This window comes from Somniosus microcephalus, chromosome 8 (assembly GCF_052327205.1).
Source record: "Somniosus microcephalus isolate GS21.2 chromosome 8, FLI_Smic_1.0, whole genome shotgun sequence".
Classification (NCBI taxonomy): Eukaryota; Metazoa; Chordata; class Chondrichthyes; order Squaliformes; family Somniosidae; genus Somniosus; species Somniosus microcephalus.
In genome coordinates, this window is record NC_140994.1 from 159,946,032 (window position 1) to 159,959,139 (window position 13,108).

Genomic DNA, 13,108 nt, shown 5'->3' on the forward strand with positions numbered 1-13,108 from the left:
TCTGAAACTACATAATGTGATCAAAACGGAGGATCACCAAACTATCTGGGTCACGCTCAAGATAGCAGGAGTCCAAATGAAAATGGAATTGGACACAGGATCAGCCCTAACAGTCATAAACCAAAGGGACTACAAGCGGCTATTCTCACATATACCCTTGAGAGATACAAAGATTGTCTTGAAGACGTACATGGGGCAAAAAGTCTACCCCAAAGGAAAAATAAGGGTGAACGTTATATATAACGGCAAGGAAACACCAAAAATGGACCTATATGTATTGCCAGATGGAGGACCACCACTACTAGGACGTGAATGGATCCGGAAGATACAGCTAGATTGGCATTCCATACAAGCACTGACTGTAGATGCCAAAAAGGATGATGACATCACACCTGGACGACTGTCAAAAATGCTAACTGACGCACAAGAAGTGTTCCAGCAGGGACTCGGAACACTAAAAGGCATAACAGCGATGATCAAAATCGAGGAAAATGCAAGCCCAAAGTTTTTAAAGGCCAGACCGGTACCTTATGCGGTCCGCCCAGCCGTCGAAGCGGAGCTGAAATGTTTGGAACGTTCAGGAGTACTGTCCAAAGTGGACTGGAGCGAGTAGGCTATACCCATCGTTCCTGTAATGAAGAGGTCATTGAGTAATACGCCTGGGGAACCAAAGAAGGTTCGCATCTGTGGGGACTTTAAGGTGACAGTGAACCCAGTACTTCACATGATACAATATCCGCTTCCGCGGATTGAAGATATTTTCGCCTCGCTATCTGGAGGGAAATGCTTCACTAAGATTGATCTGGCCCAGGCGTACCTTCAAATGGAGGTAGAAGAAGCCTCGAAACAGTACCTCATGATCAACACTCATAAAGGTCTCTACCAATACAACCGGCTGGTGTTCAGGGTAGCATCAGCTCCGGCTATTTGGCAAAGGGCAATGGATCAAGTCCTGCAAGGGATTCCAGGGACCCAGTGTTATTTGGACGACATCCTGGTCACGGGCGAAAATGACAGTGATCACCTCGCCAACCTGGAGCAAGTGCTCACTAGATTGAAGGAATATGGGCTCCGAGCTAATTGCCACAAATGTGAGTTTTTCCAGCAGCAGATCTCGTATTGTGGCCACGCTATTGATAAAGAGGGGTTACATAAGTCCCCTGAAAAGTTTGAGGCAGTAGTCAAGGCTCCAGCACCGGAAAATGTGTCACAACTGAGGTCGTTCCTCGGGCTGGTGAACTACTACCATAAGTTCTTGCCGAATTTGTCTACAGCACTACACCCACTGAACACCCTACTGCAAAAGGGGGTACCATGGAAGTGGAGTGACGAATGTAAACGAGCTTTCCAGAAGAGCAAAGCATTGATGACATCAAAAGAGGTGTTGGCTCATTTCAACCCAGCACTACCAATTCGGTTGGCGTGTGATGCATCACCCTATGGCATTGGAGCGGTGCTGTCGCACAAATTCCCGGACGGCTCGGAGAGGCCAGTAGCCTTTGCGTCTTGGTCACTAAACTCAGCCAAGCGTAACTATGCCCAGATTGACAGGGAGGCTCTCAGCCTAGTGTGGGGAGTGAAAAAGTTCAATCACTATCTGCACGGGCAGAAGTTCACCTTGCTGACTGACCACCAACCACTTGTCTCCATCTTTAATCCAAAGAAGGGCGTTCCGGTGATGACTGCGCAACGGCTACAAAGATGGTCCCTTTTTCTAGGGGCACACCAATATGAAATCGAGTATAAGGGCACGAAACAGCATGGAAATGCTGATGGGCTATCACACCTGCCACTGCCTACTGCGGAGGAAGCACCAGCAGTGGATCCTGTCGAAATATTTCATTCGACTATAATTGAATGCTTGCCAGTAACTAATGCTGGTATAGAGAAGGAGACCCGAAATGACCCGACACTGTCTCGGGTATATGATTTGACGGTGAAGGGATGGCCAGCACATGGCGACTCACTGTTGCCAGCATTCTCATCCAGAAGAGAACAGCTGTCAGTATGCCAGGGGACCTTGATGTGTGGATCCTGAGTGGTAATTCCACCCACGTTAAGGGAGAGAGTGCTCAATGAGCTTCACGAAGGTCATCTGGGAGTGGTGAAAATGAAAAGCCTTGCTAGGGCTTATGTGTGGTGGCCGGGGATCGATCAGCAAATCGAGGACCTGACAAAGAGCTGCTCAGGATGCCAGAAGGTCCAAAATGCACCACCACATGCCCCTCTACACCCATGGGAGTGGCCCTCATCTCCATGGCAACGGGTGCATATTGATTTTGCTGGTCCATTCATGGACTCAATGTTTTTAATAGCCGTGGATGCGCACTCGAAATGGCCTGAGGTGATCAAAAATGTCCTCCACCACCACGGAGAAAACTATTGCAGTCCTACGGACCATTTTTGCCAGGAACGGTTTGCCAAAGCAGATTTGCTCTGATAACAGACCACAGTTTGTGTCCGAAGAGTTTCGAAGATTTATGAAAAGGAATGGGGTAAGGCATTACACATCCGCCCCGTATCATCCAGCCACAAATGGATTGGCTGAGAGGTTCGTACAAACATTTAAAAATGCAGTAAGGGGCATGTGCGATGACGACATTCCACTGCAGCATAAGGTGGACAATTTCCTGTTAGCCTACAGAAATGCGACACATGCAGTCACCAACCAGGCCCCGGCCATGATGTTCTTTAACCAAAGGTTGAGATCTCGTCTGGATTTGCTCAGACCAAATGTACGAAGAGATGTTGAGAATAAGCAATTCCAGCACATCAATGAGAAGCCGACAAGGAGCTTCAATGTAGGGCAACCAGTCTTGGCCCGCGACTACCGAACAGAGAAATGGCAACCAGGAATGATATGCACACGGCAGGGGCCACTAATGTACACAGTGGATGTTGGGGAGACCATTGTGAGACGCCATGTTGACCAGATCCTAGAGTCACAGGAACGAGTCAACCCCATGTCTCGCCTGGTGATGAACCCGACGTACAGGTAGCATCTACCCCAGAAACAGTAGCATCGGAAGCGGATGAACCAACCGACGACAGGGGGCCGGAATCGCCTCCGCACCAAGAGCAAGACACTCGGGAAAGGCGCTATCCAGAAAGGATCAGGAAGCCTCCCCAAAGACTGAATTTATAAATAGACTATTTTCAGTTAATGTTGCATGTTAAAAGTGTTAATTGTAATTAGTTTGATATTTAATTGTTAAATGAGTGTTGTGGTACTGTTAATCTAAAAGGGGAGGAATTGTAATGTATGTACCTTTAAGGGGAGAACTACTTTTTACAGCTCCTGTATACTGTAGTACTGACAGTGACCACACCTGTATATAAACCCTGAGTACAGTTAGTTCTAGAGTAACCCTCATTCAGTAAACACCTGTTGATCATTCCCTGCAGTCTCTTGTCTAATTATTGATGGACATAACATCAAGATACACGAATCTAACAGGCTCCATCTTTGGTGGCTGTAACATTTGATTATTTGTAAAACTACAGATATCGTATGGATTCGGCAGGCCAGCCTGTTAAGTTCGATAAACTACCAGGGACTATCAAAACATCCTCACACATTGCATTGTTTCTTCTTTACTATATTGAACTAGTGGATACGCCAAATTAGCAGAAACCAGATGTGGGCATCCTTCAGGAATGGCAAACCTGCAAACACCACCTGGGTAAAACAACTATATCTCACTCACGAGCTTACTACACTCTGCCTTTATATCAGTAATGATGATGGTGCTCATTTCCTGTCAGCAGACCACTAAGGCTTCGATTTCCCTCTCTCTATATCCCGATGATGTAAAAAAGCTGTGTATCAGCCACAGAGAGCAGCTACCTGCTCCCAGACAGGAAATGGGTACAGCTGAATGCAGTCTTTATTTTGACCAATTTGTATAAACCTAAATCCAAAGAAATCTAAAATGGACAACTTTAAGTCTTTTCTCAGTTAAATCTGAATTGACATTGGATTCATATGGAATCTAGAGTTGAGCTTGTCACTCATCACTGTGCTATGCGACATTTACACAGAATGATCAGAGTTCTTTAGAGAACACCTACTTTTTCCTAATTCGTCTTAATGAATGATTTTGACAGAAAAGCCCTGTTACTTTATTTATATTATCACAATAGTAAAATTCTAGCTCAGTCACTAGCAAACAAATCAACAGCAATCACTGACATCTGGACTACAAGCAATACAAATTACAGTAACATAGATCAGGACTGATACATTTTGTAACTAAAAACAATTTTTGCTGATAATGTGTGTTCTGTAGCAATAGATTAGAAAACTGAAATGTGCACAAAACAGAAAATACAAAACTCAAAGAAGTACACTAAACTAGGAAACGAATATACCCAGATGGGTACACTAACAGACAGCTGACAATCTCTATAACATGGGCCATGATTTCCCCATCCTCGGCGGCTCTGGTGCAGCCGGGGTCGGTGGCGGGTTGTTACCCCGCTGCTGGCTCCATCCCACTGTCCAAAGTGATCTTACGTTGATTGGACTTGTTAAGCCCGTCCAGCACGTTTCCCGGCCAATTGAAGGAAGCGGGTCTGATGACGTCACTTAACGCGTCATCAGCCAGTACCTTAACAACATAAGAACATAAGAAATAGGAGCAGGAGTAGGCCATTCAGCCCTTCGAGCCTGCTCTGCCATTCAATGAGATCATGGCTGATCTTCTGCCTCAATTCCGTTCACCGGCCTTATCGCCATATCCCTTGATGCCCTTACTAGTCAAAAACCTATCGACTTCTGTTTTTAATATACCCTATGACTGAGCCTCCACAGCCCTCTGGGGTAGGGAATTCCAGAGATTCACCACCCTCTGTGTGAAGAAATGTCTTCTCATCTCAGTCCTGAATGGCCTACCCTTTATCCTGAGGCTGTGGCCCCTGGTTCTAGACTCCCCAGCCAAGGGAAACATTCTCCCAGCATTCACCCTATCAAGCCCTGTAATCATTTTGTATGCTTCAATGAGATCCCCTCCCATTCTTCTGAATTCAAGAGAATACAGGCCTAGTTTACTCAATTTCTTTTCATACGACAGTCCCGCCATCCCAGGAATCATACTCGTGAACCTTTGTTGCACTCCCTCTATGGCAAGTAGGTAAGGAGACCAAAATTGTACACAGTACTCCAGCTGTGGTCTCACCAAGGCCCTATATAATTGAAGTAAGACTTCTTTACTCCTGTACTTAAATCCTCTTGTAATGAAGGCCAGCATACCATTTGCCTTCCTAATGGCTTGCTGCACCTGCACATTCACTTTCAGTGACTCATGTACAAGGACACCCAGGTCCCTTTGAGCATCTGCATTCCCCAATCTTTCACCATTTAGGAAATACTCTGCCTTTTTGCTTTTTCTACCAAAGTGGATAACTTCACATTTATCCACATTATATTCCATCTGCCATGTACTCGCCCACTCACTGAGCCTGTCGAGATCCCCTTGAAGCCTCTTCACATCCTCTTCACAACTGACACTGCCACCTAGCTTTGTGTCATCAGCAAATTTGGAAATGTTACATTTAGTCCCCTCATCCAAATCATTGATATAGATTGTGAATAGCTGGGGCCCAAGCACTGATCCTTGCGGTACCCCACTAGTTACAGCCTGCCAACCTGAAAAAGACCCGTTTATCCCTACTCTTTGTTTTCTGTCTGTTACCTTAAAGGGACCACGCGCAAATTGATTTTGACAGTTGTGCTGTCAGTGTTCTACAGCATTGAGGTGTTGCAAACACTGACAAGCACTGCAGAGAGGTGCGTGCCTGCACCCAAGCTCTCCCATGACTGCCTCCATATGCCTCTGAAGGGAGTCACAGCACACAGGGAGGTTCTCTTCCCTTCCCATGGGTGGAAGAAACCTCCCCATGAGATCAACACAACCTGGTTGCATATTTCACAGGAGGGCAAAAGCAGAGATGTTGTTAGGAGGACCTGGCTGCAGTGGCGCAAACCTTCCGATGATCTCAGTAGATCACAAAATATTGGGAGCAGCAGCGAGAGCGGACTGACCTGTGGGGGTGCAGGCGAAGGAGGAGTGAGGAAATAAAGCTCGAGGCTCTAGGCCCAGACCGAGCTACTGGGAGCAGCAGTGGGAGCGGACTGACCTGTGAGGGAGCAGGCGAAGGAGGAGCGAGGAAATAAAGCTCGAGGCCCATACCGAGCTATTGGGAGCAGCAGCAGGAGCGGACCGACCTGTGAGGGAACAGGCGATTTAAAGAACAACAAAAAAAATCAAGGAGTGACGTCACAGGAAAGCAGGGAATTGATTGGTTGGTCTGTATTTTTCTGCTTTCTTGGGCATTGGTTTAAATTAAGAGCTGGGATTAAAAACTAAACGTTCAAAACTTAAACACTTAATTAATTAAATACATTAGAGATGGCAGGGCAGGCGATGTGTTACTGCTGCAACATGTGGGAGCTGGTAGACACCATTGAGGTGCAAGGCAACCACATTTGCAGTAAGTTTTGGTTGCTCGAGGAACTTCGGCTCTGTGTTGATGAGCTGGAGTCTGAGCTTCAAACACTGAGACACATCAGGGAGGGGGAGAGTTACCTGGATGCTGTGTTCCAGGAGGCAGTCACACCCCTTAGATTAATTAATTCAAATTTGGTCCATGGTCAGGGACAGGTGGGTGTGACTACAAGCAAGGCAGGTATGGGGAGCCAGGGGGTAGTGGTGGAGGAGCCTCAGCCCTTGCTCTTGCCCAATAGGTATGAGGTCCTTACTCTCTGTGTGGACAAGAGCAGGGACTGCAGGGAGGATGAGCAAACTGACCACAGCACCATTCAAGAGGGGGGAGCAAAAATAAATATGGTAGTGGTAGGGGACAGCATAGTTAGGGGGATCGACACTGTTCTCTGCAGCCAAGGGTAAAGGAAATCTCCTCCGGGCTGGAGAAGAACTTGGAGTGGGAGGGGGAGGATCCAGTTGCCATGGTCCACGTAAGTACCAATGACATAGGTAGAACTAGGAATGAGGTTCTGCTGAGGGAGCTTGAGGAGCTAGGGACTAAATTAAAAAGCAGAACCACAAAGGTAATAATCTCTGGATTATTACCTGAGCCACGAGCAAATTGGCATAGGGTCAATAGGATCAGGGAGATGAATGCATGGCTCAAAGATTGGTGTAGGAGAAGTGGGTTTCGATTCGTGGGGCACTGGCACCAGTACTGGGGAAAGAGAGAGCTGTTCCGTTGGGACAGACTACACCTGAACCATGCTGTGACGAGAGTTCTAGCGAATCAAATAATTGGGAGGTAGATAGGGCTTTAAACTAAATAAGTGGGGGGCGGGGAGAGAAATTTAGGGCTAGAAATTCAGTAAGTCGGGCGGCCGCTAAAGTTTGCGCCCGGCGCAAAGTCGAGGCCACTTCGCCGATATTCAGTAGCATCACCCTAAGAGGTTGCTGCAGCGCTAAAACTGGCGATGCACGACTATCTTTAGGCGCTAAGCCGGCGGTGCTGAGTGATACCGCCGAGGCCGGGCGCAGCGCAGGTGCGGTCATTTCTTGATTGACGGCAGACCCGCTGGCGCCGGCCATCTCTTAAAGGGGGAAGGGTCGAGTTGTTTGGCTGCCACGCCCTGGACACTGCAGCCCTCCAGCTAGGCCTGAGCACTGCTGCTGCACCTATTTAGCGACCAGGATGATGCAGAAGGCCCGGGAAAGAGCGCAGCGCTTTACTGAAGCTGACCTGAGGCTGCTGGTTCGCGCTGTGGAGCGAAGACGCCATATTTTGTTTCCAGACAGTGGCAAGAAGCCGGTGACCAGCGTCTTCCGCAAAGCCTGGAGGGATGTCTCCAACAGGGTGACATCCAACAGTGTGGTTGGCAGGACTTCTGTACAATGCAGGAAGAAGTTTAATGACCTCACTAGGATTGTCAGGGTGAGTACCCTTTCCAGTGTCCTCCTCATCCTTGCATGTGCACCTCACATTATGGGCAAAGGGACCTGAAAGGCCTAATGGCCAGCCCTCATCCAGCAGCTATGGGACTGGCATGACCATCAATTGCACATTCTGCACTTTACACACTGTCCAAGCTATTCCACCATGGGAGGCTGTGCAGACAAGATCAGGGCTACACACCGTACTTAGAGGCCATCCTTTCTCTTGCAGGCCAAGCTGGCTAACAACAAGTGTAGCCAGCTTGCGACCGGGGGAGGCGGGCCTCAGCACCAGGAGCTCACCGACCTAGACCAGCGCGTGGAGCGCATCATGGGAGTCCGTATCATTGGCCCCGTTGCCACTGGAGATGCCGACCCTGTTCTGGGCACCAATGGTAAGGACATGACCTTTTGGACCTCTCTCGTTCCACTTGCGCATCAGATCAACATTCTTTGCCACTGTCCGACCAATGCGGTGAATGGCACCACTCATGCCTCCCTCGCTGACGCCCTGTCCTCACTCTAAAGCTACTGTTGTGCCTTCCTGCTTTCAGATGGTGAGGCGCCAGGTGAGGAGGAGGTCCCTGAAGCTGCCAGTGTCAGCCCCTCGGAAGAGGAGGAGGAGGAGGAGGAAGAGGAAGGCGGCCCATCAGTGGCACCCTCAGCCGCGCCAACCCATGGCGATGTAGGGGACATGTCTTCCCTGGAGGGGAGCCTGGGGGAAGGGTCGGAGGGGAGTCCAGTTCCTGGGCCCAGCGGCCTGCAGCAACGCGGGAGGGGTGGGGAAGCTCGGCGGCCTTCTCCCCAGAGGGTGAGTGCGGCCTCCAGTCCGGCGACGGTCAGCGCAGAGGAGGTGCGCCTCCTCGAGGAAATGGCCGTCGACTCGAAGCGCAGGCACACGGAGCTCATGGGGGTAGTGGCACGGATGCCTGACGCCATAGAGTCATTGGCTAAGAGTGTCAAGGAATTCGGGGCATCACAGGCCAGAAGTCTGCAGCAATTCGGTGCAGCTCAGGCCAGGAGTCTGCAGGAAGCCGGGGCAGCTCAGGCCAGGAGTCTGCAGGAAGCCGGGGCAGCTCAGGCAGCTAGTAGCCAAATGATCAGTGGTGCCGTCCAGTCACTGGCTGGTCTGATGCGGTCACAGACCAGGGCAACACGGGCACTAACTGCTGCCACACTCGCTGCGTCAGCCAGGCATCGCCAGGGCACCCGCCGCGCTGCAGCAGCACAGCGGTCTGTCCTTCAGCAGATTGCTGCGCATGCTGCAGTGCTGGCCCGGGCGAGTGCCAGTGTCTCAGGCGACCAGCGAGCGGCTGCCATCAGCCAGCTTGCTCCCATTCCTGCAGCCGCCACTGCCACTCCCCCAGTGGAGCTGCCACGAGCTGCTGGCCAGACTGATGCTGCCCAGCCACAGCTGCAGCAGTCACCAGCCGGCCCCTCGAGGGCCAGAGCTCGTCTAGGCCGACCCCCAAGGGCATCTGCCGTCACGCCTTGTGCCCCTCAGGAGCCTTCCCCCAGCCTTGCTGCAGCCACTGGGCTCACTTTGAGGAGGAGCAGCAGGGCAGGCAGGGGCCACACAAAAATGCCCAAGGCGTCGCCCTCGCGGGCCAAAAAGTAGAATGTGTGGCCAGTTGTGTTTGTTTTTTGAGGCCGAGAATTTGATGTTTGTTTTTTGAAGGCCGAGGATGTGATGTTTGTTTTTTATGAAGGCCGAGGATGACGGCCATTTTTGTTGCACTGTTTTGTTAATCCTCTCCAGGTTGTGGGAGCGAGTAATGTGTCTGACTGTTTTTTGGGGGTTTCTTCTGATTTTGTTTTTCATGCGGGAAGGGCACTGAGTTTGTGGAATAAACCATTTTCTTTATTCAGATTGTCCATGTTTGAACTTTGAACTTTTTGTTGCCTTAACCGGCTGAGGGCTTGCGGAGCGGCTGCATTCATGTTCTTTCATTGGCACAAGCCATTCCCTGACAGGGGACCTAGAACCTACGTTCAATAAGCCGCCGACGGGTGGCCCTTGCACCTTGTGCCTCCCTCCTGTGCTGGTCCTCCTCCTCCTCCTCCTCCTGCTCCTCCTGCTCCTCCTCCTGAGGTGGTGCTCCAACCTGAGGTGGCAGTGCCTGAGTCCTGCGGATAGCCAGGTTGTGCAGCATGCAGCAAACGACCACGAAATGGGAGACTCGCTCCAGCGAATACTGCAGGGCTCCGCCAGAACGATCCAGGCAGCGGAACCATTGCTTCAGGATGCCAATTGTTTGTTCGATGATGTTCCTGGTCGCTTGATGGCTCTCCTTGTATCGCTCTTCAGCAGGGGTCCTGGGCGCGCGGAGCGGGGTCATGAGCCAGGTACACAAAGGATAGCCTTTGTCCCCGATAAGCCATCCTCTTGGGTGAGGCTGTGCCTGGAACATGTCAGCCACAGTTGTCTGTCGCAGGATAAAGGCATCGTGGCTGCTGCCTGGAAAGCAGGCATTGGCAGCTAGGATGCGCTGCCTGTGGTCACACACCAGCTGTACGTTGAGGGAATGGTAGCCCTTCCGGTTGCGGTAATCCTCGGCATTCTCCAGAGGTGCCCGCAAAGCCACATGCGTGCAGTCAATGGCACCCTGCACCATGGGGAAGGCCGCTATTCTTGCAAATCCCATTGCACGCTGCTGCTGCTTCTCCAGGGTCATGGGGAAGGAGATGAATTGACATCTCCTTCTGAAAAGGGCATTGGTCACCTGGCGGATGCAGCAATGCACGGCGAACTGGGAGGTGTTAGCAATGTCCCCAGCAGCGGATTGGAAGGAGCCGGTGGCAAAGAAGTTCAGAGCCACCGTCACCTTCACTGCCACCGACAGAGACGTCCTGCACCTCAGCTGTGGCTGCAGATCTCTCTGAAGCAGCTGGCAGATCTCTGTGACCACCTCCCTTCTGAATCGCAGCCTCCTAACACACTGCTCGTCAGACATGTTGACATAGGAGAACTGCTGGCGGTATACCCTGAGTGGGTAAGGCCTCCCTTGCCGACGCCTGTTGCCCCCTCTGCGTCTAGCCAGGGCTGCCACTCTCTCACGGCGTCTGTGAGCCCTTTGGACATAATGCTGAAAGCCAGCGTTGACAGCCCCCATAATATGCTGGCAAACAATGAGATATCAATGAAGGCAAAGAGAATTGCAAAGCTGTGGCCTGAAGCCAGAAATACCTGTCTTAGTGTTGGGCCAAAGCAGTAAGCTCTCTACCTTGGTCTCTCTCCAAAAATCCATCTCACAAGAGTGAGTGCTGCAAAATGGCTGCCCTTTATAGTGCAGGGGAAGTGCCCTTTAATTTGCGCTCCCCACGGCCCGCATCGGCTGTGCACCGTTCCACTCCACAGTCGTTAGGGCCGCCAGGCACACAATGGGGCGGCGCGACTGAAGTTCCGGTTTGGGGCGCACAAAGGGCGTTGCACGAGGAAATGACGTCATGATCTGCGCGCGCAGCTGAGCTGCGCCGGCGCTAAATGTCTACTGAAGTTGGGGCGAGGCGCACATCGCGCTGTGCCCGGGCGCTAAGCGCCTAGCGCTCAAGATCTACTCCTCCTAAGGCGCTAACGGCTGGCGCAGCCAACTGAATTTCTAGGCCTTAGAATTCTAAAGAGAAAAGACAAGGAAGCAGTGCAGGAAAGTAATTGAGGTAAGGATAACCAGATTGTGTCAGGGAGGGACAGAAGGTACAAACAAAATAGTGCACTAACAAATAGGGTCCGGGTAAGAAAAAATGGTAATAAGACAAATAGGGCCATAGTACAAAAAAATGTTAAGATGTCTAAAAATGTAAAAAGACAAATCTAATGGCACTGTATCTGAATGCATGAAGCATTCGTAATAAGGTAGACAAATTAACAGCGCAAATAGATGTAAATGGATACGATATAATTGCAATTACGGAGACATGGCTGCAGGTTGACCAAGGCTGGAAGCTGAATATCCAAGGATATTCAATGTCTAGGAAGTACAGGCAAAAAGGAAAAGGAGGTGGGGTGGCGTTGTTAGTAAAGGATGAAATCGGAGCAATTGTGGGAAAGGATATTGCTCTGAAAATCAAGATGTAGAATCAGTCTGGGTGGAGCTAAGAAGCACCAAGGGGCAGAAAACATTGGTGGGAGTTGTCTATAGGCCTCCAAACAGTAGTGGTATTGTAGGGGATGGCATCAAACAGGAAATTAGAGATGCATGTAACAAGGGTACTACAGTAATCATGGGAGACTTAAATCTACACATAGACTGGCCAAACCAAATTAACAATAATACTTTGGAGGATGAATTCCTGGAGTGTGTACGAGATGGTTTTTTAGACCAGTATGTTGAGGAGCTATCCTAGATTGGGTATTATGCAATGAGAAGGGGTTAATTAATAATGTTGTTGTGAGGGTTCCTTTAGGGAAGAGTGACCAAAACATGATAGAATTCTTCATTAAGATAGAAAGTGAAGAAGTCCAATCTGAAATTAGGGTCCTGAAACTAAACAAAGGAAACTACAAAGCTATGAGGAGTGAGTTGGCTATGATAGATTAAGGTGCTTCATTAAAAGGCATGATGGTGGATAGGTAATGGCTAACATTTAAGGAACGAATGCATGAATTACAACAGTTATACATTCCTTTCTGGCGCAAAACACAAAAGGAATTTATAATGTGGAACAAGGAAATGGCAGAGCAATTAAACAAATATTTTGGTTCTGTTTCACGGAAGAGGACACAAATAACATCCCCGAAATGCAAGGGAACCAAGGGTCTAGTGAGAAGGAGGAATTAAAGGAAATTAGTATTAGTAAAAAAATAGTGCTGGAGAAATTAATGGGACTGAAAGCTGATAAATCCCCAGGGCCTGATAATCTGCATCCCAGAGTACTAAAAGAGGCAGCCATGGAAATAGTGGATGCATTGGTTGTCATCTTCCAAAATTCTATAGATTATGGAACAGTTCCTGCAGATTGGAGTGTGGCAAATGTAACCCCACTATTTAAAAAAGGAGGGAGAGAGAAAACCGGGAACTACAGACTGGTTAGCCTAACATCAGTAGTACGGAAAATGCTAGAGTCTATTATAAAGGATGTGATAACAGGACACTTGGAAATATGAACGGGATTAGACAAAGTCAACATGGATATATGAAAGGGAAATCGTGTTTGACAAACCTACTGGAGTTTTTTGAGGATGTAACTGGTAG